Here is a 25000-nt window from a genome sequence, read left to right as displayed (position 1 = left end):
TTTTAATATTATGCATTATTTTTTTTCTTGGTTCTCACAGAGTCAGATTTTTGGTAGGAGGAAGAACTATATTTCCTGTTAATTTTTTTTTTTTTTAACCTACAATAAGATGAAAAATCTCCTTATTTGCTAAGGTTACAGTGTTGGTTTAATTTTCATAGGAGCAGTGGAATATTTTGAAGTGAGTAACATTTACCAAGTCATTAGTTTTATGCAAACTAGGGAGGAAGATGAAAGAAAAAAAATTATCAATTATTTATAGATTGTTAAAATGTATCGTCGTGCAGTGCTACTGTATAGAAATGACAATTAGCCAAACTTACCTTCTATAATTAATAATGCATATATTATGCTCTTTGGGCAACTAATCACCAGTCCTACAAATTTGTTTGACACCGACGAAGATACCTAGGCACACGCACGGGTTAAAACAAGGAAGGCAGAACAATGTTCTCCCATTAAGGAATGGCCAGCTGGAACAGAATCTCAGCTATTTCAGCTCCTTAAACTCACTCCACACTTCCAGTTGACAAAATGGTGGTGGGGTCTACCCAAGAGCTTGACAACCTGATTGGCACATGTGAAATTAAAATCCAAAGGCTCCTAACGGGAAAGGTCTCCCAAACTGGCGGTTTGACTGATACACTGAAAGGCAACCCACCGCATTTATCACCCTCTGCCTGGTCTCGAAAGCTCGGGGAAGACGGCGACAGCAGCGCTCCTTCTGTCCACGCTACTGGCCAGGCAGGCGCGGATCAGCAGGCCACGCTGCGCAACCTGTTTCCCCGGCGGTACAGATTTGGAAGCGGCAGAGATAGCTCGCGAGGGGCAGCCGCTCCGTTCGCACCTCTCAAAACAACAGGCAGGGCTGCTCAGCGCGGGGAGCGCAGCGAGGCAGCCCCGGCGGGTGCGAAGCCTTCGCCGCATCCCGCCGGGATGGGGCCAACGTGCTCCAGTGCTCTCGGACAGGTGGCTCCTCGCCTCCAACCTGTCTTTTCTCTGTGCCTGAAGGAGGGACTCTTAAACATTATTTTTCCTTTGAAACTGGAGGTTTTTTTTTTTTTTTCCTTTTTTTCTTTGCTTTTTAGCTTTGTTTTTCCCCTTTGGAAATTTGATTTCGTGATGCGGCTATTAGTGCCAGGTCTCTTGCTGAAATGTCACTCACTGCCTTCCCCTTTTTTTTTTTTTTTTTTTTAATTTTTTTTTTTTTTTTTCCTGTGGGCTCCTAAGAGCATCCTTATGGCAGTTGTGGTGGGATTCAGACACTTAGATGCTGGCAGCTCACCACGGCAGGGAGTTACCCTGATGTATCCACGTTATCCTCCAACCGTGCCAAGACGTGAGGAGCTTCTGGGACACTTTGTGCAGAGTCTCAGGTGCTCCAAGGCATATTAAATGGCACATTAGATGCATCAGAGTTCAGCAAATAGATTTACCTGATGCAGCTGAGTGTTTATTTATTTGGAGATTGTATCTGCAGGCTTGCAGCCCACCTCACCCCCTTTTGCTCTCAGAGGCGGGTCACACTCCATCCCTGGCATTATCGGTAGGGTAAGGGGCATGAGGAATTTAAGTGTTCACAGGCAGTGTTGTCTCAGCACATCCTAACAACAATCTCTTGTTATGGAAATATTTTGATCTACAGCTGCAGATCTTTCAATCTATAGGGTACAGCTGCTCCCATGACTGGTGGCTCCTTGCATGGAAACCAGTGCCATGCTGAAAAGCTCAGGTAAATCATCATTTTGTGCTCACTTCACTCTGTCCCAGTGATTTCACTGCATGATTTTCAAAGGAAGATCCCCTCTGCAAAACTAAATGGTTCCCACCTTGTGTTAAGCCCTGATAAGGATTTGTTAGAAGCTTTGATCACTGTCTACCTGTTAACACACAGAATACTAAAGAGCCCTCCACGTTCACAGGGGGCAGTGCAGAATTATTTTTATTTTTTATTTCTGATAAGTATACTATCCGTAATAATTTATGGACATTCTTGAATTTATAAATATCAAGGCTTCGCCAAATATTTTAACTATCCCTCCATGGCAAATTGTCTTTAAATGCTGGCAGTTTTTTTCTTTTTAACATTTACTTGTGGACCAGAAACACTTGCAGTCTATTGCCCCTGGCCTTCTGTGAGAATGTTAGTTAGCAATGCTCATAAAAACTCAATTCATCAATGTGAACATAATTTGCTATGAACAGAAAGCTCACAAAAGGGTGAATTTGTCAGATAGACAGGTGGCCTGAGATCTCTCCCTGATACTGAACGATATGAATAATAGATTCTGGTAAATGTATGCCAAGACTTGAGCTGTAAACACAGCTGCCTCCATTCCCTTCCAGAATAACAGCTTCGAGAACGAAAGCACAGGAACCACAGTTCCACCTGAGGACTAAGCCTGTGCATGCACACACACACACAAACACACACACTCTCTCTCACACACACACACACAAATGCAATGTACTTGCAGGCTCACAAAGGAAACAACCCCAGAAAAAGGACAGAGGCCTTTCCAGCTCCTTTTGCAGACCCTTGCTCTGAGCGGATTTTAACATGTGTGGAGAGCAGAAGGAGGGAATAATAGCAAACATTTAAAATATATTTTAAAATATCTGCAGTCACAGAAATAAATCTTTCTCTGATCCAAGGGCACAGCACAAAAAAAAACCTAAAAAAAAACCAATCAGAAAAACCAAACCCTCAGCTGGCTTTTGTAGGTAAAGGATCCAGACGTAAGATGGGGAAAAAAAGCATCATAATGTCACTGCTGAATATGTATAAAATAAAATTATAGGGCTTTTTTGCTATGATACTACTTCCAAAAATTAGCTAACTGCAACGATCCTTGCTAGACATGCACAATGTTGGAGATTTTTCGTTGCAGGTTATTGGTTATTTGTTTCTACTGTGTTCAGTTTTCACTGGGTTTTTTTTTAGGCTTAAATCATTAATTACTGCCCATGGGCTGGGAAAGAAAGATATTATATGTGCAAAAATGACCTTTCAGCTTTTGCAATGAACAGCTTTCTGCTGGATGTTTGCCCAACATAACTTCAGAGCAGGCTGAAGGCTGTTCCAGGCAAACCCAACGACCGATGGCACAAAAGGGTTGCTGTAATGTTTGGACACCAGTGGGAAGGACCTAATCCCAGGTCAGGCCTCTCTGGCAGCATCACATAGGTGGGAGGAAAAGAACCACGGGACAGTGACTTTATGTCAGTAAAAATCCCCAAACAAGTCTTAAAATGGGCTCATTTGGGGCCAGCCACATTCATTTTGAGAGCATCTGAATCAGTTGACTTTAAAGGGCAGAAATGGAATGTACTGCAGGAGAGAATGATTGGCTGAGATGCTTGTTTTGGGTTATCAAACTCTTAATTTTGCAGTTTTAGCTGAGGGCTCTCTGCTCTAGTCTTTGCAGGGTTTAATATATTTTCCCCTTATAGGTATAAAACAAAGGACTTTTCCCACACTAGCATGCCTTATTTTAGGGATCAGGCAGGCTCTTTATTTGATCCCTCCCTGGCAGTGTTATAGCCCAGGAAATGAACTGGGAATTGTATCATCTGAAGTTCATACATGTTTGTTAATATTTGTTATTTAGGGAGGATGCTTCTCTGTAATGAGTTGGCGAAGGTGAGAGACATGCACGCAGAACCAGCACATCCTAAAGCTCCCAAAATGTGACCGCATATGAGATATTAAAGGCAAAATGGAAGTTCTGAACAAATGAAATCACTGTCAGAATAATAAAAGAGAAATGAGCTATGATCTAATCTGTTTTCTAGCAGTGTCACAGAGGAGCTATAATAAAAGCTATTTACAAAGTTCAGAATCATTTCCCGTGCAAAGCCATTCACACACTCTGCGACTCTGGACAAATGGAGGGGGTCTTGGCTCTGCCAAAAAAAATGGTGTGCAGATAGTTCACTATTAGTTTTAACTTTGTGCACCTAAATTGCTTAGTTGGCTGCAATTTAAGCTCCCTCTTTCTCTGAGATGGCACACGAAATTGTGCACCTGGATTTCTCCCTCTATTTTTGGTGCCTCATCTTCACACCTTTCCAATTACAAGCTGCAAGTGTAAAGGACAAACAGAAAAAAGGAAAAAGCCATAGCACTGGATGCTTATCTAACCTGATTTTGCACCATGCATGCTTTAAATTGGAGCACAGCAAAGGATGTGCTGTGTCCTCATTGGAAATGCTCGCTCTGCTCTTCTCCTTGGAGTGAAATCCCACTTCCCATGTTTCCCATGGCATCCTCTGTGCAAGCAGTGTGAGGAAGAGACAGACAGAAAGGGTGCAAGGAAGGATGCAATGAGTCTATAAATGCCTGTTTCACCCCAGATATTCACCATGAAGTGATGAAATATTGATGGTGGTGTACCCAGAGTCTTGCACAGAGCTAACAAGGGCCCTGCTCTGTATTCTCCTCCCTTTAAAGCAGATAAAAGAATTAGTAACGGAATTATTTTCTCCATGTTACCTGTTTGCATTTTAAAGGGGCATAGTTGGACAGCTGGAAATAGGAACTGAACCAAAGGGAAGAGTACATGGAACAGAGCTGAGCTGACCTCTAGGCTGTGGAAAAAAGTATGAACAGGTGGAAAAGGAGCATCCTCCACTGATTTCTGCAGAATTGGAATAACAGCAGCCAATATCCGTATAGAAGTTTCTCATTGCAATTCAGTGCATTTTGTTACAGGTAGATTAAGGCATGGCAGAGAGAGAAAAAGAAAGAGAAACCACTATTTCTCTATGACAGCCACCATTCCAAATAAAATTCAGTGGAGGTTTAAGAGCAGCATGGATCTCTTGTGTATCTGCAAAAAGTCCCTGTTGATCAAGGGGACTGGTGACCCAGAGATCTGCTCACATGGGAAGAAATGAATGAATGAACATCAAGGGGAAGGGCAGCAATAGCAGAAAACTGTGAGACCTCTCTGGCTCCCTGGCAGTGTGGCTGGGAGGTTTCTGAACATTTTGGAGTGTGTGCTTATAAGTTATCTCTGGTCCAGGATGGTTTCTGCTGCAAATGAGGTTTGGTATGTTCATTCAACATGAAAACCTGGTGATGAACATTAATGAATCATCTCCTAGATTTCACATGTTGGGCACTGTCCTCTCCTAGAGGGACCCTTTCAAAAAAACCTGCTTTTGCTGCTTAGCAAAAGCACAAAATCCACCAAGGGTTCATGTACACAACCATCAAGCAACTCTCAAAACCCAAATCTCTTATTTGCACCCAAATATCATGGTTGTCTTTGCACAAGTCTCTCTGAACCTCCCAATTCCCTTTCTCCTTATCTCCCTTTCTCCTTTACTTGTCTTTATTTCCCTTAAATATATCTTATGCTCCAAAGCAAAAAAAAAAAAAAAAAAAAAAAAAAAGGTAATTTGTGGAGTGAAGACCTTATTAAATAGCAATTAATATATTACCTAGCATATAAAGTAAAAAATCTTAACTTTTTTTAATGTTTTATAGGGCATGGGAATTACTGTACATGATGATAAAATAATTCTCCTGCTGGCTGCAAAAGCACCACCAAGCAGCCAGTGTGAGTCACCAACAAAAGCCACAGAAGTCAAATAAACATATGATGCATTGCTTCTATGTGGGAAAGCCTAATGTGTGGAGAAGACAAACATTGAGGTCTCTGTCTGGTGGAAGACAGCATTGCTGGAGATGGCTGAGTTACTGAAAAGTGGACCTGACCTAGGAATTAAATTTCACAGGGCAATTTTGGAGATTTCTGATGTGTTGAAGGTGAAAATTAAATGGGCATTTTAAAAATAGGATGTGTAATCCACCCTGCCTACCCACCCTATTATAATGGTGGTATTATTTGCCTATGCATCAAAAAATCATAACAAAATATATATTACATAATACATAATGAATTACATATATAAGTATATATTATACATACATATATATATAAAATATATAAAATACAGGCAACTTCTATGTCATTTTTTCAAGAGTTCCAGTTTCTAGGTGAGTTCTGATAGAGCTCAAGATCAGGCTGTTGGAAAATATATGAGACTACCTATGCAACTAAACAGACTTAATCTGCAAAAAGAAAATTTGATATTATTGAAACAGAATATGAGATTACAGAAGTCACAATAAGACAATCACATGGCTCTGCAAGTCAAAGATGACCTTAAAGCCACAGGTGGACCCTCACATTGAGAGGAGACTTTTGGTAACTTAAAGTTATCCCACTGATCCTTCTGAATTTATGACTTGGAGTCAGCTCTGTGGACCTCAGCTTTTTGTCCATAAACCCACAAGATGGACGTGCCACAATACCCACAAACATGCATTAGAGTATTAATAAAAGCCATTAAAAATAAAAAAAAGGTTAGTATACACCCATATTTTTAATTTGGAACAGGAAATCCTAGGAAATTCAAAATTGCACTGGGCATCTACGGCAAAACAACGCACAAATTCAAAATCTGGCGTGGTGAATGAATTAAAGAGGAAAAAAAGGCCAGCCTCCCTCCCAAGGATATATAACCAACCTGCTGGAAAACAGACTTTGATTGCATCTGGAGCAGAGGCAGGCTGGGGCACCAGGGGAGCTCTGGCCAGGCTGCAGCTCCTCCTGACACGCCATGGAGGGCTCAGGGCAGCCTTGAGCCCTGGAAAAAGCTTCCTGCACTATTCCTGCAGCATGAAGTCTTCAAGGGAACACCTCCTTTACCTCCTAACACAGGAGAACACACCACAGGCACCCAGCTTGGGTGAGGGAGTCTGCTCACAAACCAAAAAAGAGCTGCCTCTCCCAGGATATTTGGAGGTTTGAGATCACCTTACCCTTGCCTGACTCTTTTTGATCTTTTTCTTTCCTTTTTAAATGGAAAATTTATAGGTGTTATGCATACACATTCACAGGCACACACAAATATTATAATAGCTGACAAGACTGAAAGAATACAAAAGAGAACTTTTTTGTCCACTAAATATGCTGCTTAATTCCTCATGTACATACCAAAAAAAAAAAAAAAAAAAAAAAAAATACCACTGCTTACTCCCCCACCAGTAACCAGTGGTTGGCACTTTGGAAGAAAACTTCCCAAGTACCCCAAGCTGCTTTCTATGTTTAGTGGAGAAGCCTGAGAGCATCACTAAGTCTCTAACTCCACTTGAACTCTTGCTCTAAACATAGAGATGGCCCTTTCTTCTCTAAAACATTCTGGGCTACAAGCTGGATGTGTCAGCAATATAGCAGATGGGGAAAATGTATACAAGTGTATTAATTTTGTGGCCCAGATTTATGCAGAACACATATTTCCACAGATTTTGTATAGGATTTAAAATCTTGCTTTAACCCTTACTAGATAAATGTGAAGCTTGGAAAGATCAAAAATGTTTTTAGAGTGGGGGAATTGGACAGGGAGGGCTGCTGCTGTCACTGCTTGTTTTGGTACCTGATTTACAAAAAATTTCTATGTGCCTCCATTTACTTGCTCTGAAATATTTATATTAATTCTATCAGTCTCACAATGACTTTGCAAAGTTTAATTAGCTCATAATTAATTAGCTTCTTAAAGATTCCTAGTTGAAAGCACAACTAGGTGAGTCAAACTAAAAAAAGAAAGAATTTTTTGACTTTTAATTTTTTTTGTTCTTTTCTAGGTGGATCTACTGATGTGCCTGCATGTTCACAAATATTCAGGTGAACCTTTTTATTCCCTCGAAATCTCCCAAAAAACAGAAGGGCTGTGCACTGCAGGGTGGAGAAATATTTCTGAGAACATTCATACCAGATGTGTGCTCATGACCCATCCTGAAAAAACTCCTTTCATTGTCTGCACAATGATTTGTCAACGAGTTATAACTGCTCATGAATTATTTGCTAAAGGAAAAAATAAATTCCCTGATGGCTTTACAGGATGGTCTATACACACTTTTCCAAGTGCTTTAAACATACTTTAGAAGTGAATGCAGCCACTTTGGTGCTAAGTTTTGAGACATATCTGTGTCTAGGATGGGGTGAATCAATTAATTTTTACTGTGGTTTATGGAGAAACACTAATGAGGGCAGCAATCTTTTTTTCCTGAGGTTTACTGGGCAGACTTGTAAGTATGACTGTAATGCTATTATAAAGTAAATACTTGTAACAGTGAGCATTGTATGTAAATACCAAGTACTACAAAGCTTCCTGAAGTGCTTTACAACCTCAGGCATCTTCTGTGTAAAAAATAGAGGCAACTTTCAGATTAGCACCTTTTTTCTACTGAAAATTGTTCTTGCTCATTACAGAGAGGTAGGAACAAGATTTTTAATGTTCTTTCCAAATCAAACCATCCTGTGATTCTATGGTTCCATGATTTCTGGATTTTACCCAGAAAAATTTCATTTTGAGTCATGTTGTGCACACGTAACACTCACATGCACAAATATTTTTTCTGTTTATTTTGTGTTAATTTTTTTTGTTATGTCATTACATATATATTCCTAATCTATGTGCCTTTTTGTTCAAACCAACACAGCCAGAGAAGGACTGTAAATTATCTTTTATATTTAACTCATCCCCAGAATGTTGTGGGACTTAAAGACTGGTACACAGTGGAAGTGACAGACAGGAAAACACTGTCAACCCTCAGATCCAGAAGATAAGCTAAAATATTTTCAAAGAATTTGGCATGCCTGGCTTCACAAAAGTGGCTCAGTTCATTAGGTGAGTAATTCCCAGTGAATTTTTAAAACAAATTCCATGTAAGTAATGCACAAAAGGAGACCAGGCTAACCCATACATTACAATATTCCTACAGTAAATTTGACAGGCTTAAGCAAAAAATATTTGTATTGACTGAAAAGCTGCATTTCTGTGGTACCTTATTCAATAACTCAGGAGAACATACAGTGTGCTATCTGCAGGATAGCTTTTTTTTCCCCTCCAGATGTCTCTTTTTCCTTCCAGAAGTTGCAGAGCATTGGACAAGCAGTAACAGATGATGAACACATGCATAACTACAAATGGGCAAGCTGATTGTTTTCAGAATTGGTATAAACATTTGCTCTTGGATTGAGATTTAGCCCATAGCAAATCTTTACATTCTCGTTATAAACCTCTGACAAAAAGAGCTTCTAATGAAAATGCTGACAGTGTGAAAACGTGGTTATGGTCAGGAAAACAAATGGATAAAAAGTGGCATTTTGTAGTTCCATATGTATACTTCATCAGGGAAGTCTTTGCTAAGTTTACACTTCAAAGCTAAAGCTTGATGATAACTGCTTCTCCTACCCTTTCTATTTAAGGCCCCCAAACCTACTTCTATTACTGCTATCTCCTGCACTAAAATGGGAAAAATAAAACCACCAGAGGCTGGGATATGAACTTTCCTGAGAGCTCAATGAGAGAGCCAGCAGCTGGATTTTTAGCATCTCTTTTATTTTTGATTGTAGAGATAATAGTGGAGCCTAATCAGGACATGGACTCGCTGCTGTAGGGTGCTACAGACTGAAAAAAAAGGGGAGAAAAGCAGACACAGAGAAGAGAGCTGCACTGTGTCTGCATGGGGGTTATGGAAACTAAAACAGCCCACACCTTGCTGGCTGCTCCACAGCCACAGAGCAGCACAGGAGGAGAGGGTAATGCTTATAAAATGTATTTTATCCTTGTGCATCACAGCTCAAGCGAAGTGCAGGTTAGTAAGTGCTAATAGCATAAAAATGTGTCTTTACAAGTACAGAGAATTTGAATGTTTTTTGGGAGAAGGCACTGAAATAGGTGCTGTCTGATGCTAAGTCTCTTCAACACCACCAGGGCTTCCTAGGCTTGCTACTAACTATGGAATAAGAGAAAATAAGACATAAGATAGAAAAAGAAAGAAAAAATTTGACCCCCCCTAACCCAAGCTTTTAAGAACCAGGAATGTCAAACAAACTTGGGGCTGATAACCAGGAGAAAACTGGGCACAGTGGTGCAAGAGGGTGTCTCCTCTGCAGCCAGCAAGGGTTCTAGTGGGTGATGCAAATTCTGTTGCAAAGAGACAGGGGAAATGTTCAGCACGAGGAAGGAATGCCTTTCATGGAATCCTAGAATGGTTTGGGTTGGAGGAGCCCTTAGAGATCATCAGATTCCACCCCCCTGCCATGGGCAGGGACATAAAATAATTTTGCATAAAGCAAATTCAATTGTAGAATTGTCAGGAAGAACTCCTGACAGCAGGATTGCCTGTGGAACTGGAAAATCCTCCCAGTGCCACAGACAGTAAACAAATGCTCTGCTCAGAGAGACTTCACTGGCTTGTGGGATAATGAACATGGAATTATATCATTGCAACAATATACACCCGCTGAATTTGACTCCACTTGAAGAGATGAGAGCTCTTAAGTTGCTACGTTGAAAACAATTTAATTGAACCTTGCTAATTAGAATATAACAAGTAGTTAAAAATTATGCAATGTTTTAAAAATGTTTTAATTAATTTGAAATTCTGATGGCAAATTAGTAAATGTACGTCAGTGTCTTCCCCTGCTTGACTCAATACATCACAGGAAAAAAAAAAAGATATATTTTCCTCAATAGGGACACTGAGAAAACATACACAAGTAGAAAATAATAATGTAGAGTAAGGAATAATTAATTAATTCAAGCTTCAAGATAAGATCACTGTGTCCTGCTGACCCTACATGCTAATCAGTTGATTGATTAATTGCTACAATCATAATAATTATAGGGTATAAATCTAAATACATTTAATGATAGTTTACACTTAGAATAAAAATGCCTTTTATGTCTGCTTATCTTCATCATTTCTTGAAGCCTAGTCATATTTTTTGTTTGCCATAAATAAACCTGAAGCATTTTTAGATGTTATCTTTGTGATGAGGTAGGTTTAGACTTCATTCATCTGATCAGCAATATTTTTTTGTGTGGCCTCCACCTCCTGTCTAATGAAAAATATGTTCCTGGATGAGAAACAATTGATTATGTGCAGTAACCAATACAACTTCATCAAAAGCTCATCCTTAATTGAAAGACAAGGGGACATACCAATGAGGCCATTGCTTAATTACAGGCTGTCTTTAACAAGAAGAGTTTTACATATTGAAAGATTCTCCTGCTACACAAACTCAGTCTGAGGTGAAACAGTGAAGCAGATCAGCAGGACAGAAAAATGGTTTTGAAAAAGAATGCAAAGAAGATCACAAATTCTGTTGATTTCTGGTTTATAGAAAATAGAGAACATCTTGACATATACATCATCCTTTGTGCTTTCTCATTAAACTTAACTGTTCTTTATGTCTGCACTAAAGGAACAATGAAGGTCCTTGTCCCTCAATTGGCACAGCTGAAATCCATTTTTTTTAACCAAAAACTACATGTGAAAAAGAAAAAAGAGCCACTCAGTTAAATCTGAATGCACTATTAGGGAGCAGATCTGAAGATACTAAGGCCTCAGTCAGTAATGAGGTGTTTCAGTAGGAGTGGCAGGTAGAAATTGTAGTTGTTTGTTGTTTATCCAAACTCCATGGATAAAATCTCCTGTTTCTATCATTGTATCCTGATGAACAAGCCTTGCCATCGAAAAAGTCAGGAAACCTTAAATAATTGTGCGTTTTAAATTTTTTTAAAATAAAAGAATTCTGTTAAAATACAGACCTTGACACCAGATTCCATGACCATTCTCATTTGAGCAGGTCTAGAAATTTTGGATTCTTCATTCGTAGAGTTGGTATCCATACACTGCTCTGCAACCCTCATTTTGCAGAGATATTTGTTAAATAAATAATGCTAGGTTAGGAATGATAGTATAAATATTTTAAGGAGCCACTAAAGCATTAGGAAAAAAAAAAAACAACAAAAAAACAAAGCAGGCGAATTCCAAGTGAATGAACTTTTACTGTCTTCAAAGGGTTACCTGACCTTCTACTTCTGCAGCTTGCTTGTCTCAAAGTTACAGCAAAGGAGATAACAGTGAAACTGTACTATAAAAATAAATTACTATCATGAATATTAAGCAACAAGGATATAATAAACATGACTGCTTACATGATTCTGATTTATTGATACTGATTTGCTGTAAATTATCACAAAAAATACTCATTTTTAGTTGCCCAGGAACATGTGCAAAATAAAGCTTAGTGGACACTTCCCAAAGACCTTGACATCTGTCACTGGATTCATACTGGGGAATCTTGATGCCTCTTTTTCTGGTAAGGATGCAGCAGTGTATTTGCTTTTCCTTTCCATGGATTTATTTAGTTTTAATTTTTGGCTGCCTGGCTTCCTTAAACTCTCTCTTTTAACCGTGAACAGTTTTTTAAAACTACTATCATGGAGGTTCAGCTCTGACACAGTGGAACAAATCCAGCTGCAAAATCTCCTAAAGGCTGTTCATGCTTGTTCTGTTAAATAGTGCTCACTTTTGAGTCAAGAGGTTTCATTACTATATTTATGAACCTCTTGGCACCAGGAGTTGGGATTTCCCAGTGCTAAGCATTAATGCATTTTGCATCACTTTAGCACTGGGAACTCTGGATCACAGGTGCTGAGGGGTTAAAGATATTAAAAAAAAGGTGAAGATCCTCATTTCCAGATAGAAATCTTTAATGAATGTGAGTGTGGGGGTGGTCTGAGCAACTTTCAGAGAGCACAGGTAGCAAGCAGGCTGCCACAACCACCTACTAGCAGGAGCTGCAGGTCTGAAGGGATCTCAACATTAGCATGGCCATATTCTGCATCAGATATTTGTTATCCAAATTGATGGAAAGTATCCTATCTGAAAATAGGATTATTCTTCTTTAAATTTAAAGCCTGCTTTGTGCTTATGTGGCTTATATCACTTCATGACATGGTGTGTTATGTCAAACCTAAGATTATTTTTGGAGATTTCTGAGACAGAATCTACTTCATTTTGCCTGTCATCAGCCTAAAGAATGTGCCAAAAGACCCCTTTTTATTTTTTTGAGGCAGCTATTCACAAATACCATCTGAACTAAAGGACAACTACTGCTTCAAATCTAAAACACAGATCCTGGATCAAATCCTAACATCTCCTGAAGTGGTTACTCTCATCACGGTTTATTATTTCTCTGTGGAGGATTTCTCTCTCCACAGTGGGCTAATTTTTTTTTGGAAAAAAAAAAATTATACACTTAAGCTTTCAGCAAGAATGTGGCCTCATCAGGTGCCCTGATCTGTGGTATAAAGAAAACCAAGCAGCAACCTCAGCTGCAGGGAGTGTAGGTTAGTCCTGGCTGCATGTGAACATCCAGATGCAAATGGAACATGAGCCAGGGAAAGGATGTTCTAGAAGTGGCACTTGATAGCCCAGAGCTGGAGCTGCAGAAGTGTGTACAAACCTGCCTGCCAGGCTTCCTGCTTCTCCCAGTTTGGTCTTGTTTGAAAGGGAAATTCAAACAAGAAAATGAAAAAAAATTAAAAAAAAAAAAAAAAAAGAGAAAAAAAAGAAAAAAAAAGAAAAAAAAAGGAAACTTGAAAAGGGAAAACAGAAGAAGGAGAGGGAAAAAGGAAAAGAGAAAAGAAAATAAAAAGGAAGTGGATAAGGATGAAAAGAGAAAAGTAGGAGGGAAGGGAGGGGAAGGGAAGGGAAGGGAAGGGAAGGGAAGGGAAGGGAAGGGAAGGGAAGGGAAGGGAAGGGAAGGGAAGGGAAGGGAAGGGAAGGGAAGGGAAGGGAAGGGAAGGGAAAATGGAAAGGGAGGAAGAGACAGAGATGAAAAAAAGAAAAAAAAAAAAAAAAAACAAACCCCAGAGGAACAGAAAATACAAGGGACCAGAAAAAGAGAAAGAAGAAAATGGAAACAAAAAGAAGAAAAAAAAAAAACAAAAAGAAAATGAAAAAGGAAGAGGAGAAAAAGGAAGAAGTTGCAGCTTGTGCACTCACTTAATTTGCCCTCCTTGTGTCTAGGCACCCTGTGGATGCATCAGGCCAATTTCCTCCCTATCCCTCTTCTTTCAATGGGACCTGCAGGAGTTTTGGGAGAAGATAAACTGCAAATCACATTGGGGTTTAGTCCTGGCCACCTCACTCCTCTGTGTGTGCAGTTCTTTCCCTTTACAAGACACAGTAGTAAGTGCCAGCCTGCAAAATATTTCCCTTGCTCCCGGGGCTCTCCTGATAAAGAGCTACAAACACCAGGTGTTTTGCATGAGCTTCCACAGCTCTGCAGCTCACAGTCACATTTTGGGGTTCTAAAACCTTGGCAAGCCCTTTCTGGTTGCTCCAGTTCTTCTGTTTGGTATGAGGGAACAACACACAGTCTGATTTCTGACCAGCTGGATTGAAGGTTTTTTGTTCCCAGTGTTATCACTATCACTCAAAAGTGTTTAACAGTGACTGAGTCAGGCCATGAACTGCTGGTGAGTGAGATGGTGCTCCTGATCTCAAAACAATTATCTGTGTGATGTACTATCTTCCCAGGCAATGAAAGCATCAGTGCTGGGGTCAAAATGTACCAGCAGCCACAAGGGTTAACAGGGTCATGAATTTTAGGTAGAAGGGAGTCAAAGAGAGCAGTTTGATTCTGCAGGAATCAAGACAAACTGCATTTTATTTTAAAACTGTGGGCAATTCAAATTCCATACCTGTACTATCAGCAGAAAGCAGGATTGAGTGAATATTCCTGCATCCAAAGAAACATCCCTGAAAGCAGAAGTCATGTCTGATGAGCTCCTGTGGCCTCAGGGCTGCACACTCAGTGACACCCATGTAGGAGGAGGATGTGCAGCACCACTCTGTTCCCATTCCCACACCATTCCTTACTTTCCTTGACTTCCCTTTTAGCTGTTATTCTCCAGCTGGTGCAGTACAGCTGCTGAGGATGCTTTTCTGCAGCCACATTACCCAGTTTTCCAGCACTACTTTTTCACAATTTGTGTCCCTCAAGAGACATTATAAATCCTATTAACTTTGAACTCTGGCCCAGCTTTGGTAAGAACACCAGCCTACCCTCACATTGAGACACCAGTACTTTCCCAAAGTATTTCAGTTTTTAATTGCATTTCCTGTGGGGAAGAGGGAAATTCAAAACAGGGAAACTGGGCAGCCAGGCCTGTGTTTAAAGCAATGCCATGGGGTGATGCTTCCAGGGAAGGGGAGCTTGGACTTCCAGGCTGGCAAATCTGGGCCTGACTTGATTTTGTGTTTTAACTTTTTTTCTGACATTCTGTGAGCATTCTGTGAATAGTGATGCTATTACTATTCTTGTTGCATTGATGTAATTTTTATGTCCTTTTGTGTATTTCTGCTATTGTGGCAAACTCTGAGGCCGCTTTTGTGACCATTAGTGACTTGATTCTGCACCTGCCTACTTTGTGGAATTTTTAAAACTCTTAATTTCTCCTGTCTTCCTCCATGCCAAACAATTTCCAGAGCAAATGAGCTGCTGTAACTCCTTTCTGATTTATTATTGCTCAGTGATAAATATACAGAAAAAAATATGACTTAATTTTTCATCTACCAGGTTCTCACCCAAAGATTTTTCATAGTCCTAAGTGTGAAGGTTAAGTTTATGCACTTTCCCCTGACTCAGTTGCTTGAAACACTTAGAATGCATAGAAATACTCCATAAAGTTAGAACCTATTCTGAATACCACAGCTGCAGTAGTCTAGGTGTTCAAACAGTGTACCAGGTCCTCAAATCCCTACATGATGAGGACCAGAGAACAACTCAGTTTACTTTTTTTTCACTTAGACATTACCATGCTAATCCTTGCTGCTCCAGATCCAATGTGCCACCACACAGAGGTGTGGTGCTACTCTTATTTGGGAAGGTGGAAACTTCTGGATAGTAGGAAGGTGTAAGCAGGGAGGGAGACAGCACAGCACAGTGGGTGATGACTTCCAGCATCCCTTTCTCTTGTTCTTGGAGATTCTCCTTCTCCCTCCCTTCCTGGTCTTCTATTCCCACTTTCCCCGCCTCACTTCTTCCATTTTTGCACCTCTGAAATTGTGTAACTGGGGCATTATAGGCTGCTCCTCCTCCTGTTATTACTTTTCCCAAGTGGAAGCTTCACTCACAAGCCTGATGAAACGTTTTTCCCCTCGAACCCGGAGTGCCAATTCTCACTTTGTCAAGAGCTCCAGATAACCCTCAGGAGAAGTTCCTCTCCCCCTGCCTCCCCCAAACACTCCAGGTTACAGGGATCTTGTCACAGTCACTAAAGAGCTCCTCCTCTCTCTTTTCCCCAACCCTTTCCTGCCCAGTTTGTTGCTCAGATTTCTCAGTTTCACCCCTCTCTCCTCCTTGATTTTCTCCATAGGTTTCCCTTGTGTTAACCCAGACACTCTCAAACTGGCTTTATTCTTCCTTCTGCCCTTTCTTTCATAGAATCACAGGGTCATTTAGGTGGAAAAGACCTTTAAGATCATCAAGCCCAACCATTTCCCCAGCACTGCAAAGCCCAGCACTAACCCATGTCCCCAAGTGCCACATCTACACCAATTTTAAATCCCTCCAGGGATGGGGACTCCATCACCACCCTGGGCAGCTATGCCAGTTCTTTGTCCCTACAAAAAGCGTCTCTTAACCAGAGATGAAATTTAAATTAGACTAATAGACTATTTTCCATGCCCCAAAATTAAGTGGAAGAGGAACAAACTGAAACCCCAGTCTTTCTCCATTTGCAAGTATTTGATTCCATCCCTTGAGAACCAGCAATTGGTGTAAAGCTAACAGAGAGTTTCTGGAGCCTCTGTGATTAATCTGGTCATTAGTCACAAATATAAACTACTGCTGTGCAAGCTGAAGTGAGGCAGATGATATCTCCTCCAAGCATCCACTTTCCCATGGATGTTAATGCTCTGAGAACCTGCATCCCATGGCAGGTTAAGAATCCAGAAAAAAAAAACCCCAAACTTTTAACCATGTCAGTGCTCATGCAATCAAAAACAAGTCAGAGTTTAGACAAAAAACTCTTTTTCACCTGCTTCTTGCAAGCCCTGGCCTCAAACCCTGGTGCTGGACCCACCATGTACATCAAAGTTCTTTAAAAAGGGTTCTCTCTATGTAGATTACTGCAGATTTGTGTCCAATAATTTATTGTGGGAGCATTAAACCATTCATATCACAAACACCTGTGCAAGCCAGTTGGCCTAGTCAATTCTTGTTTAACATTTAATTATGAATATAATTAGCATGAGTTAAGAGACAGGCCAGGCATCCGCAATAAAATTCCTGCTATGCTAAAAAAATTATAACTGTAATAACAAAAAAGGCAAAGCTGGGGGAGAACATGTCCCTCCTACGCAAACTTTTGCATGACAGAAAAATCCAAGTACAGATTCTTTTAAAACTTTCTCATTTCCTTTGATGATAATTGGAAAGCCTCCACCATATTTATAAGAGCAAATTAAACTGTTTTTCTGTCCCTGTAATACTAGGGAAATTTTCATCACTATAGCCCTTCAAGTAAGGTTCCACAGGATGCCCTGTTTTTCTCAGAAGTGAAATTTTATTTATGAAATATAATTTAAATATTTTTTCATTTGATGGGATCACCAGAACACTGTTAGATAAAGTTTACAAAGAGGAAAAATCCTGTTAAAATGTTGCTTCAGTGCACATTTAAGAGTTTTATGAAGTGTTCTTTTTTAGAAGAATTGTGTGTTATCCAAAGAAAAAAAAAAAAAAGTAAATACCACAACTTGTCTTGTTTTAAACACAGAGGCTCATTTTTAGAAAAATAAAACCCAAAATCAATCTAGAATCAGGCTGCCTATGGACAGGTGTTACCTGAGTATCCTTCACAGGGAAAAGCCCTGCAGAGGAGGTAAATTTTTATGTGTAGATTCTGTTTTCATTTCTCTTTCAATAGCTTAATCGAAACTTTCCAATTTAAAAAAAAAAAAAAAAAAAAAAAAAAAAAAAAAAAAAAGACGAAATGTCTTAGCTATTAATTTCTTCCCTTTATTTCTTAACATTTCTTAATTTCTTAAGTTGGACTACTTTACACCTCAAAAGAAAAAAATCTATTCAAAGACACGACCTCCAATTTTTCTTCTTTTTTTTCCCCTAAATAAGTTGCTCCAGACCTGAAAAGATCTATTTAAAAATGCTGTTGAGCAGAAACAGTTTGCAACTGTGAAGAAAAGGTCATTGAGAAAGAACTAGGAGGTTACCAGGACATATTGTTCCTTGACACCTCCTGGGAACAAAAGCCTGGAGTGAACCTCTTTGGTTACCAGTTTGCTGCTATTGCAAATAAAACAGCCTCCATTTAGACCTTCAGTGGAGATATTCCTTATTATTGGCTTGAATTTAAGTGGAGACTGTCTTAGAATATGATACCTAAAATGCTGGGAATGTTACAGCTTAAATATATTTAAATTTTTTTAATTAATACTTTCTTTTACTTGTTTGTATCACTCAGGATGGTCATATACACTTTTAATCTGTATTTTGTTAATACCCATAAATTAGAAATACTCTCTTGTAGTCTGTCTCCTGCATCATCTTAACATCTCTTCTAAAATTTGAGGGCTTTTTCTTTCTCTGCCAATATCAGTTAATGATTCTTGAATCAGATATCTGCACAACTTTCCAGATGAAATTTCAAGGATTTTTCAAAAATGGATATAATACTACTCAAATACCACTGAAAGTACCACACTCTTGAATGAGCTGCATTACTTTTTAGTGCGATTCTGTTTGGGAGAATGGATATACCACACACATATTCCCACATGTAGTTGGGTCTCCCTGAGATTATTCTACTCATAAAATCACTCATTTTTTTAAAGAAAATTTTAAAAAACATGCACCTTAATTTTGATTATTTCTTGTTTCTACAGTTGCTTTTTTTTTCTGTTCACATTAGTTTATGGATCTCTACTGTCTTCTGATATTTAAATTTGGCCAAGAAAGTGTATTAATTATGATGTATCATGTGAAATATATTGTGGTGACCTTGGATTTGTTTATAAATCACCATGTTCACATGAAATTGAGGCTTTCTGATGCCATGCCAAGCCCCAAAACTTCCTTGGACAAGTAAATGGAGGATAGAGAAACGATTTCAATAGGAGGCTCGCCAACTGTGAATCTGAAGGCAGTTTGATTAGGACTCGAAGCCCACAGATTGAGATTATGACAGAAATTTGCATAATGCCAGAGACTGATAAGATTTGGTTTCTCAGGAACCTATTACGTGATGATGTTAAGAGACTGTCATGGATTTCTTACAGTGCAATATGCTGACTTGTCTTTCCAAGACGAGTTGGCCTTGAGCCTTGTTCTTTGTGAGCCTCGAGTGAGGTTTCTTTAGATGTCTTTTGAAAATCTCTTTAGACATCTTTTGTAACTTTCCACCAAGATGATACAAGGATGTTATGACTGTCAGAATAAATGAATGTATTTACTTCCTTTCTGTTTCCCAGCTACTATTTTCATAACACTGCATAGTAGTTCAGAGCAGGTCCTTCCTACATTATATTTTCAATGCAGCTCAGTTCTTTGGTCATGATTATGTATTGATGACTTGATTATTGCCTCTTGACACAGGTTTTGTTTTTGTTTTTTTTACATTTTTGCCTGATTTTGGTGCAGACAGCTTCTGTGCAAACTCCTCAAAAGTTACATTATTCAGTGCAAAAATTGCTCTGATCTGCTGAAGACCGAAAAGTGATCATTGCCCAGATAGATGTGAGTTTCTGCAAAATGCTGTCTCGAGCCACACAGGCACTGGGTTCTTGGGGGCTCTTAGTGAAGCAGAACAAGAGCCAAAACTCAGAGAAAACCTTTTTACTGATGCCAGAAATGCTGGAGATGGAGACAACTGACCAGCGTGGAGAGGACTGACAACTACTGATAGCACTGGTAGATTTTGAGAGTTAAAACAACTCTATGATCCCCATGGATGAAGAATGTATTGCTTTGCTTTGTTGCCATCATAGATTTTGTCAGACCAGACCAGTAAAGACCAGTGTCACAGACCAACAAAACTGTAAAAATATTTTATCTAACAACTTCTGCTAAGCAAAAAAGTTACAAAACTCTATCATGTGTAAGATGCTAAATAACCATCTTCAGTTTCCGTAGAGTAGGGTAACACATAACATTGTAGGATTGATAGGAATGACATTGAGAATTCTGCTTAGCATGCACCAGGAGACCTTAATTGATATATCGAAAGGATATGTGTGAAATCATTTGAAAAAAGTGTTAATGGTCTATCAGAGCAATCAAAGAAAAAAAAATATCCAGATCTTGAAAAAAACAAAAATTAAATGAGTATCTAATGTGGACCTTAGGTGGTGTCTAGGCACTTAAATTTTGAAAAGCTTTATTCAGCTGCCATCTATCCCTGAAGGTGCATAGGCTAATTAGGTACTACAACTGTGACCTTGGAGGATTTTTAGATACCTATGGCTCTGCTTTTCCCCATGAGAATAAATGCTTCCTTTCCTTTAGGGCTGAAAATCCTGAGCTCCAGGGATTGGGATTGCTTTGTCTGAGTGTCTGGGGAGCCTGATCCTTGGGGAGATTGCCAGACTGAAGCCACATATGATGACTGGATCTGGTGCCCTACAAACCATAGAATCCCAGAGTGATTTGGATTGGAAGGGACCTTAAAGATCACCTTGTTCCACACCTTGCCATGGGCAGGGACTTTCCACTATCCCAGGTTGCTCCAAGCCCTGTCCAACCTGGCCTTGGACACTTCCAGGGATCCAGGGTCATCCAGAACTTTTCTGGCAACTTGTGCCAGGGCCTCACCCTCACAGGGAAGGATTTGTCTTTAATATCTAAGATAAACCTACTCTCAGTATGGATCCATTCCCCACTGTCCTGTAAAAAGTTTCTTGTAAAAAGTCTCTCTCTGTCTTTCTTGTAGTCTCCCTTCAGGAATATGTCCTTTCTCCAGAGCTCTGGTGGTGGGTGTGGACTCCACATTTTCTATTCCCCACACAGAGACCTGAGACATATCAGGCTAAGGATTCTTCTTGAAAACCTGCAAGTCAGATTTTCAACACTGTTTTTTTTTTTAATTAATCTCATTTCTCCGTTCATCTGTCTCAAGTGGAAACCCACTGCAGTAACTGATACGTTCATTCAGAAAACTGTCTGCAGGAGAATCATAGTTCTGACAGAAGGATTTCTATTTAGAGTACATACATATATAAATACACACACATCTGCCTCTTGCATTTTAAACAATAAATCTCCTATTTATCTACAATGCTTATGTGGCACCTATTAAATTCATATTAGAGATAAGGAACTGAAATGAAGGCATAATCACTAGACCTCATTGAAAAAATCTTTCCAATGTAGTAATCTTTCCAACCTGTTGCAGAGAAAATCAAAGACCTGAACCCAAGCCTCCCAAACCAGAGACAGATGTTGCAGCTTTGGGAACTGGGTGGAATTTTCCTTTGTGGAATATCAGTGAGGTTTTTTCGTAAGTGCAGTTGGACAGATGCACTGTCTGTACAGATGCACAGTCTATACAGCTTGATCCAGCTGAAAAGATCTGGAAGGACTAGTGGATATTTAAGTATTTCCTGTGCTGGGGATATCAGCCCTCACGGCACAGAGACTGTAGTAGAAATTTCTTTTACTCCGTGCCTTTCCCTGAGACATTTCAAGAAAAGTAGCTCAATCAAAATGAAGATTTAGAATCAGCTATCATATTTACCTGTTAACATTTCTAAACAGATTTTAGGGGTAGATTTCAGTGGCTGAAGTCCTGGCAGAAGTTTGTATGGCTATAAAGGCTGAATTCTGTAAATAAGGTGATTAAGTGTTTCAGTTATTGGCACTTCTACCACCTTACTCACATGAAGCACAATTTTACTTGCAATCTGTTGAACTACATCTGTTGGTCTTCCAGAAAATCAATAGAACTATTTGTGGTACTGAGTAATTTAAGTGTGGCTGAACCTGACTTCACAGCAGCATTTGGGCACACTTTAGAAGTGCATATTTCATCCAAAATAACACAAAATGACTTGCCAGAAATACCAGACATAGTCGCTGGACAAAAAAAAAAAAAAAAAAACAAAACACCCACTTTCCAAATCCTAGGAAACAAAATTAGTATTGGGCCAGAGGTCTTGTGGCCTTCCATTTATCATTGATAAGTTCTCTGATATAAGCTGTATGGACAGTTATTATCCAACTTCAACCTGGCAAGCAGAATTCCGAGATTCTGTAACACTCTGAATTACCTTCTAATATTCTGGTCAGATCTAAATTCTTCTAACAGTATGGCTATGTCTAAAGTTATTTATAGGGGAAATTGAAGGTGGAGAGCAAGTGCTTTGCATAATACACAGTACTGTAAAGTTTTGTTCCTATGCACACAATTAAAATGGCAGCAGCATCCAGGAAAATTGATACTAAGCTCACTATGGAGTTTTGTCCATATAGTCTTTAAAATGTTATCAGAATAAAGAGTCCACTGCATCTCTTGGGTTCTAATTCCTCCTGAAACCTCCAGCTAAAGGACCTAAGTCCCAATAAATGTAATTGGGAAATTGTCACTGCCTACTACACGCAGGTTTTTAGATCCCTTAATCTTGCTTAACCAGTGCAAGGCTCTGACTAAGGAGTCTTCAGTGCTGGGATCAGGGATATAATCAGCATGGCAATCTGGGAATCAAGTTGTTTTCTTTCTGGCATTATACTAACTGTAGTGCACAGCCATCACTGCATGCTAATAATTCTAATTTTTTCAAGAACAGATACTACAGTCTCTTTTTCACAACAAACTGAAGAAGAGAGGAAATTTTCTAGCAGCTCAGTACTGACCAGGCAAATTAATTAGCACAAGTAGCCAAAGAATCATCTGCAATGGAAATGATACTGAAGACATTTTTTACTTTGCCTCAGGACTATTAACATACAGAAGAGCTCCAAAAACACTGAAAACACCTAATTGTTGTTTATAGACGTTTTTTAAGTAGAGTTGGTAAGAATACAGATTTGTAGATCCTATGGCAGTAAAGGCCAAATAAAGAGAAGATTGATTGGGAATCGTAGCTTACTTTAGACAGTTGGATTAGGTAGAAATCACCCTGATGAGCAGTAAAGCAAGCAACAAGAATTAGGGGTTTGAAATAGTGCAAAGCACATCTTAGAGTGCTAGCATTTCCTTCCTTGGAATAAACTGTCTTAAAATCCCTCTATAAATGACTGTTCATTAGCCTATCAATGTGTATAACGGCTCTCAAAATCATAATAAGAATTAATAATAGTTCAAATAGCAGAAAGGGACATTAATTTCTCACTCATGAATATTAATGCTTTAGTAGACAGTCTCTTACCGACATGCTTTCAAACTTAATTCACAAGTCTACTACCAGTTACCTGGTACTTTTACTATCAAAAACATCCCCCCTGGGCCACCAAAAGATGTCAAATCACCCTGACTTGGACACTAGCAGAGAGGATGAGGGCAGAAAAGAGCAAGAGTGAGATCATGGTGTCCTAATATCTTTCTTCAGAGTACAACAGTGTTTGCACAGCCAAAACATGCCCTAATGGACAATTAAAAAAAAAAAAAAAAGAGGTAAGAAGAAGGATGAACATGTTTAGCCCCAGAAGAGCAGTATGATAGTGAATTATAATGGCAGAAGACAGGAGATAGACGACAGAATTACAGGATAGATGGGTTTGGAAAGGATGTCTGGAGATCCTCCAGTCCATCACCTTCTACCAAGGCAGAGTCACCTGGAGCAGGTGACACAGAAGTTTCCAGACAGGGAAATGCCATGAACTCCTTGGGCACCTGTTCCAGTGCTCTGCTGCCCTTGATGTAAAGAAGTTCTTCCTCAGTATTAAATATTGCATTGCAGAATTAGCTGCATAGGAGGTGTGGATGACCTGCCAGGCTGTGCCCCATGTGCAGACACCTCATCTCCTCCTTTCCAAGAGGGCAGAGCAGATGGATAAAAAAACCACCTGGAGGGCATGTTCAGGTGCTGTTCTTCAAATGAGCATCTTATCCCAGGGCATCACAGAAGTTGAACAATAAGAAATTCTTTATTGTTTTTTCCTCTTAGCACTGCAGACGCTGTGCAACAGGAACTTAAACTTGAGAGATGATGTTCCCCACCTGATTTCCTTTGGAAGGAGAAGAAAGTGAGCTGCCAGGAGTAAATTTCAGGTAATTTAACTGCACTGCACCTCCAAATAACTGAGCAGGGAAGGATCTTGTGAGATGTATTTAACCTCATTATATCTGATGCTGGGTCTTGAAAAGCTTTAGTTGAACTAAAGACTCTTATGAATATAAAATCAAAGTGAGCTGTACATTAAGGGTTTCTTATTCCCCGACAGCTGCGCATGTGCACACCCAGCTCTCATTAACAGCAATGGCAAATGTGTGTGCCCATCACTCAGAAATCAGACCTTTGAGTACTTTGTCGGGTTTGTTTCTTTCCTAGAGATTTTCTCTATTGGATCTTTAATTAATCTCCTGCTCGGATTTTTCCCTTTAAGCAATCCCTCTCCCTCCCCTCCCTTTCCAATGGGAGCAAGCCCCCAAATCACTGGGTTTTTTTTGTCAAGTTTTTCCAAGCCAACACAGTTTTACAAAATGCACCTGCATATATTAAATACAGGGAGGGTTTGCAGCACATAAACCACAAAGACGTGGAACGGAATAAATGCCTGGGACTTTGAAAATACTTTTGCTGCCTGCCAACTTTAAACAAAAAAATAATAATCAAGCAAAGGTAGATATGAAAATGAGAACATGAATATTTTTGCATTCTTTTTGTGATCACTGCAAGGCAAGAGTCTGCAACCTTGTGGAACAAAACACACGCATTTCATTCTGATTAACATAAAGACAGCCCCTTCTAACATGATTCACAATTATTAGTCTCTCTCTTGTGTTTGGGGATCTATGGATTATCAGCCTAGCATATTTTGAATACATACACATTTTAATTCCTTTCCTAAACCATTTTAGGCACTACAGTCAAATTGCAGAGACAAAATTTATAGAACAATAATTAAATTTTTTTTTTCCTTCTCTCCAGTTAAATACCTATAAA

General features: G+C 39.4%; 1 protein-coding gene across 2 annotated transcripts in view; it reads right to left on the bottom strand.

The window, feature by feature from the left end:
* ARHGAP15 (Rho GTPase activating protein 15) overlaps positions 1-25000 on the bottom strand; it is a 320905-nt gene that overhangs the window by 34692 nt on the left and 261213 nt on the right. The window lies entirely within an intron of this gene.

The sequence above is a fragment of the Oenanthe melanoleuca genome, chromosome 7 (assembly GCF_029582105.1).
Source record: "Oenanthe melanoleuca isolate GR-GAL-2019-014 chromosome 7, OMel1.0, whole genome shotgun sequence".
In the NCBI taxonomy this organism is placed as follows: domain Eukaryota; kingdom Metazoa; phylum Chordata; class Aves; order Passeriformes; family Muscicapidae; genus Oenanthe; species Oenanthe melanoleuca.
The sequence above is the reverse complement of the archived record's forward strand: the minus strand, read 5'-3'. Positions and strand labels throughout refer to the sequence as shown.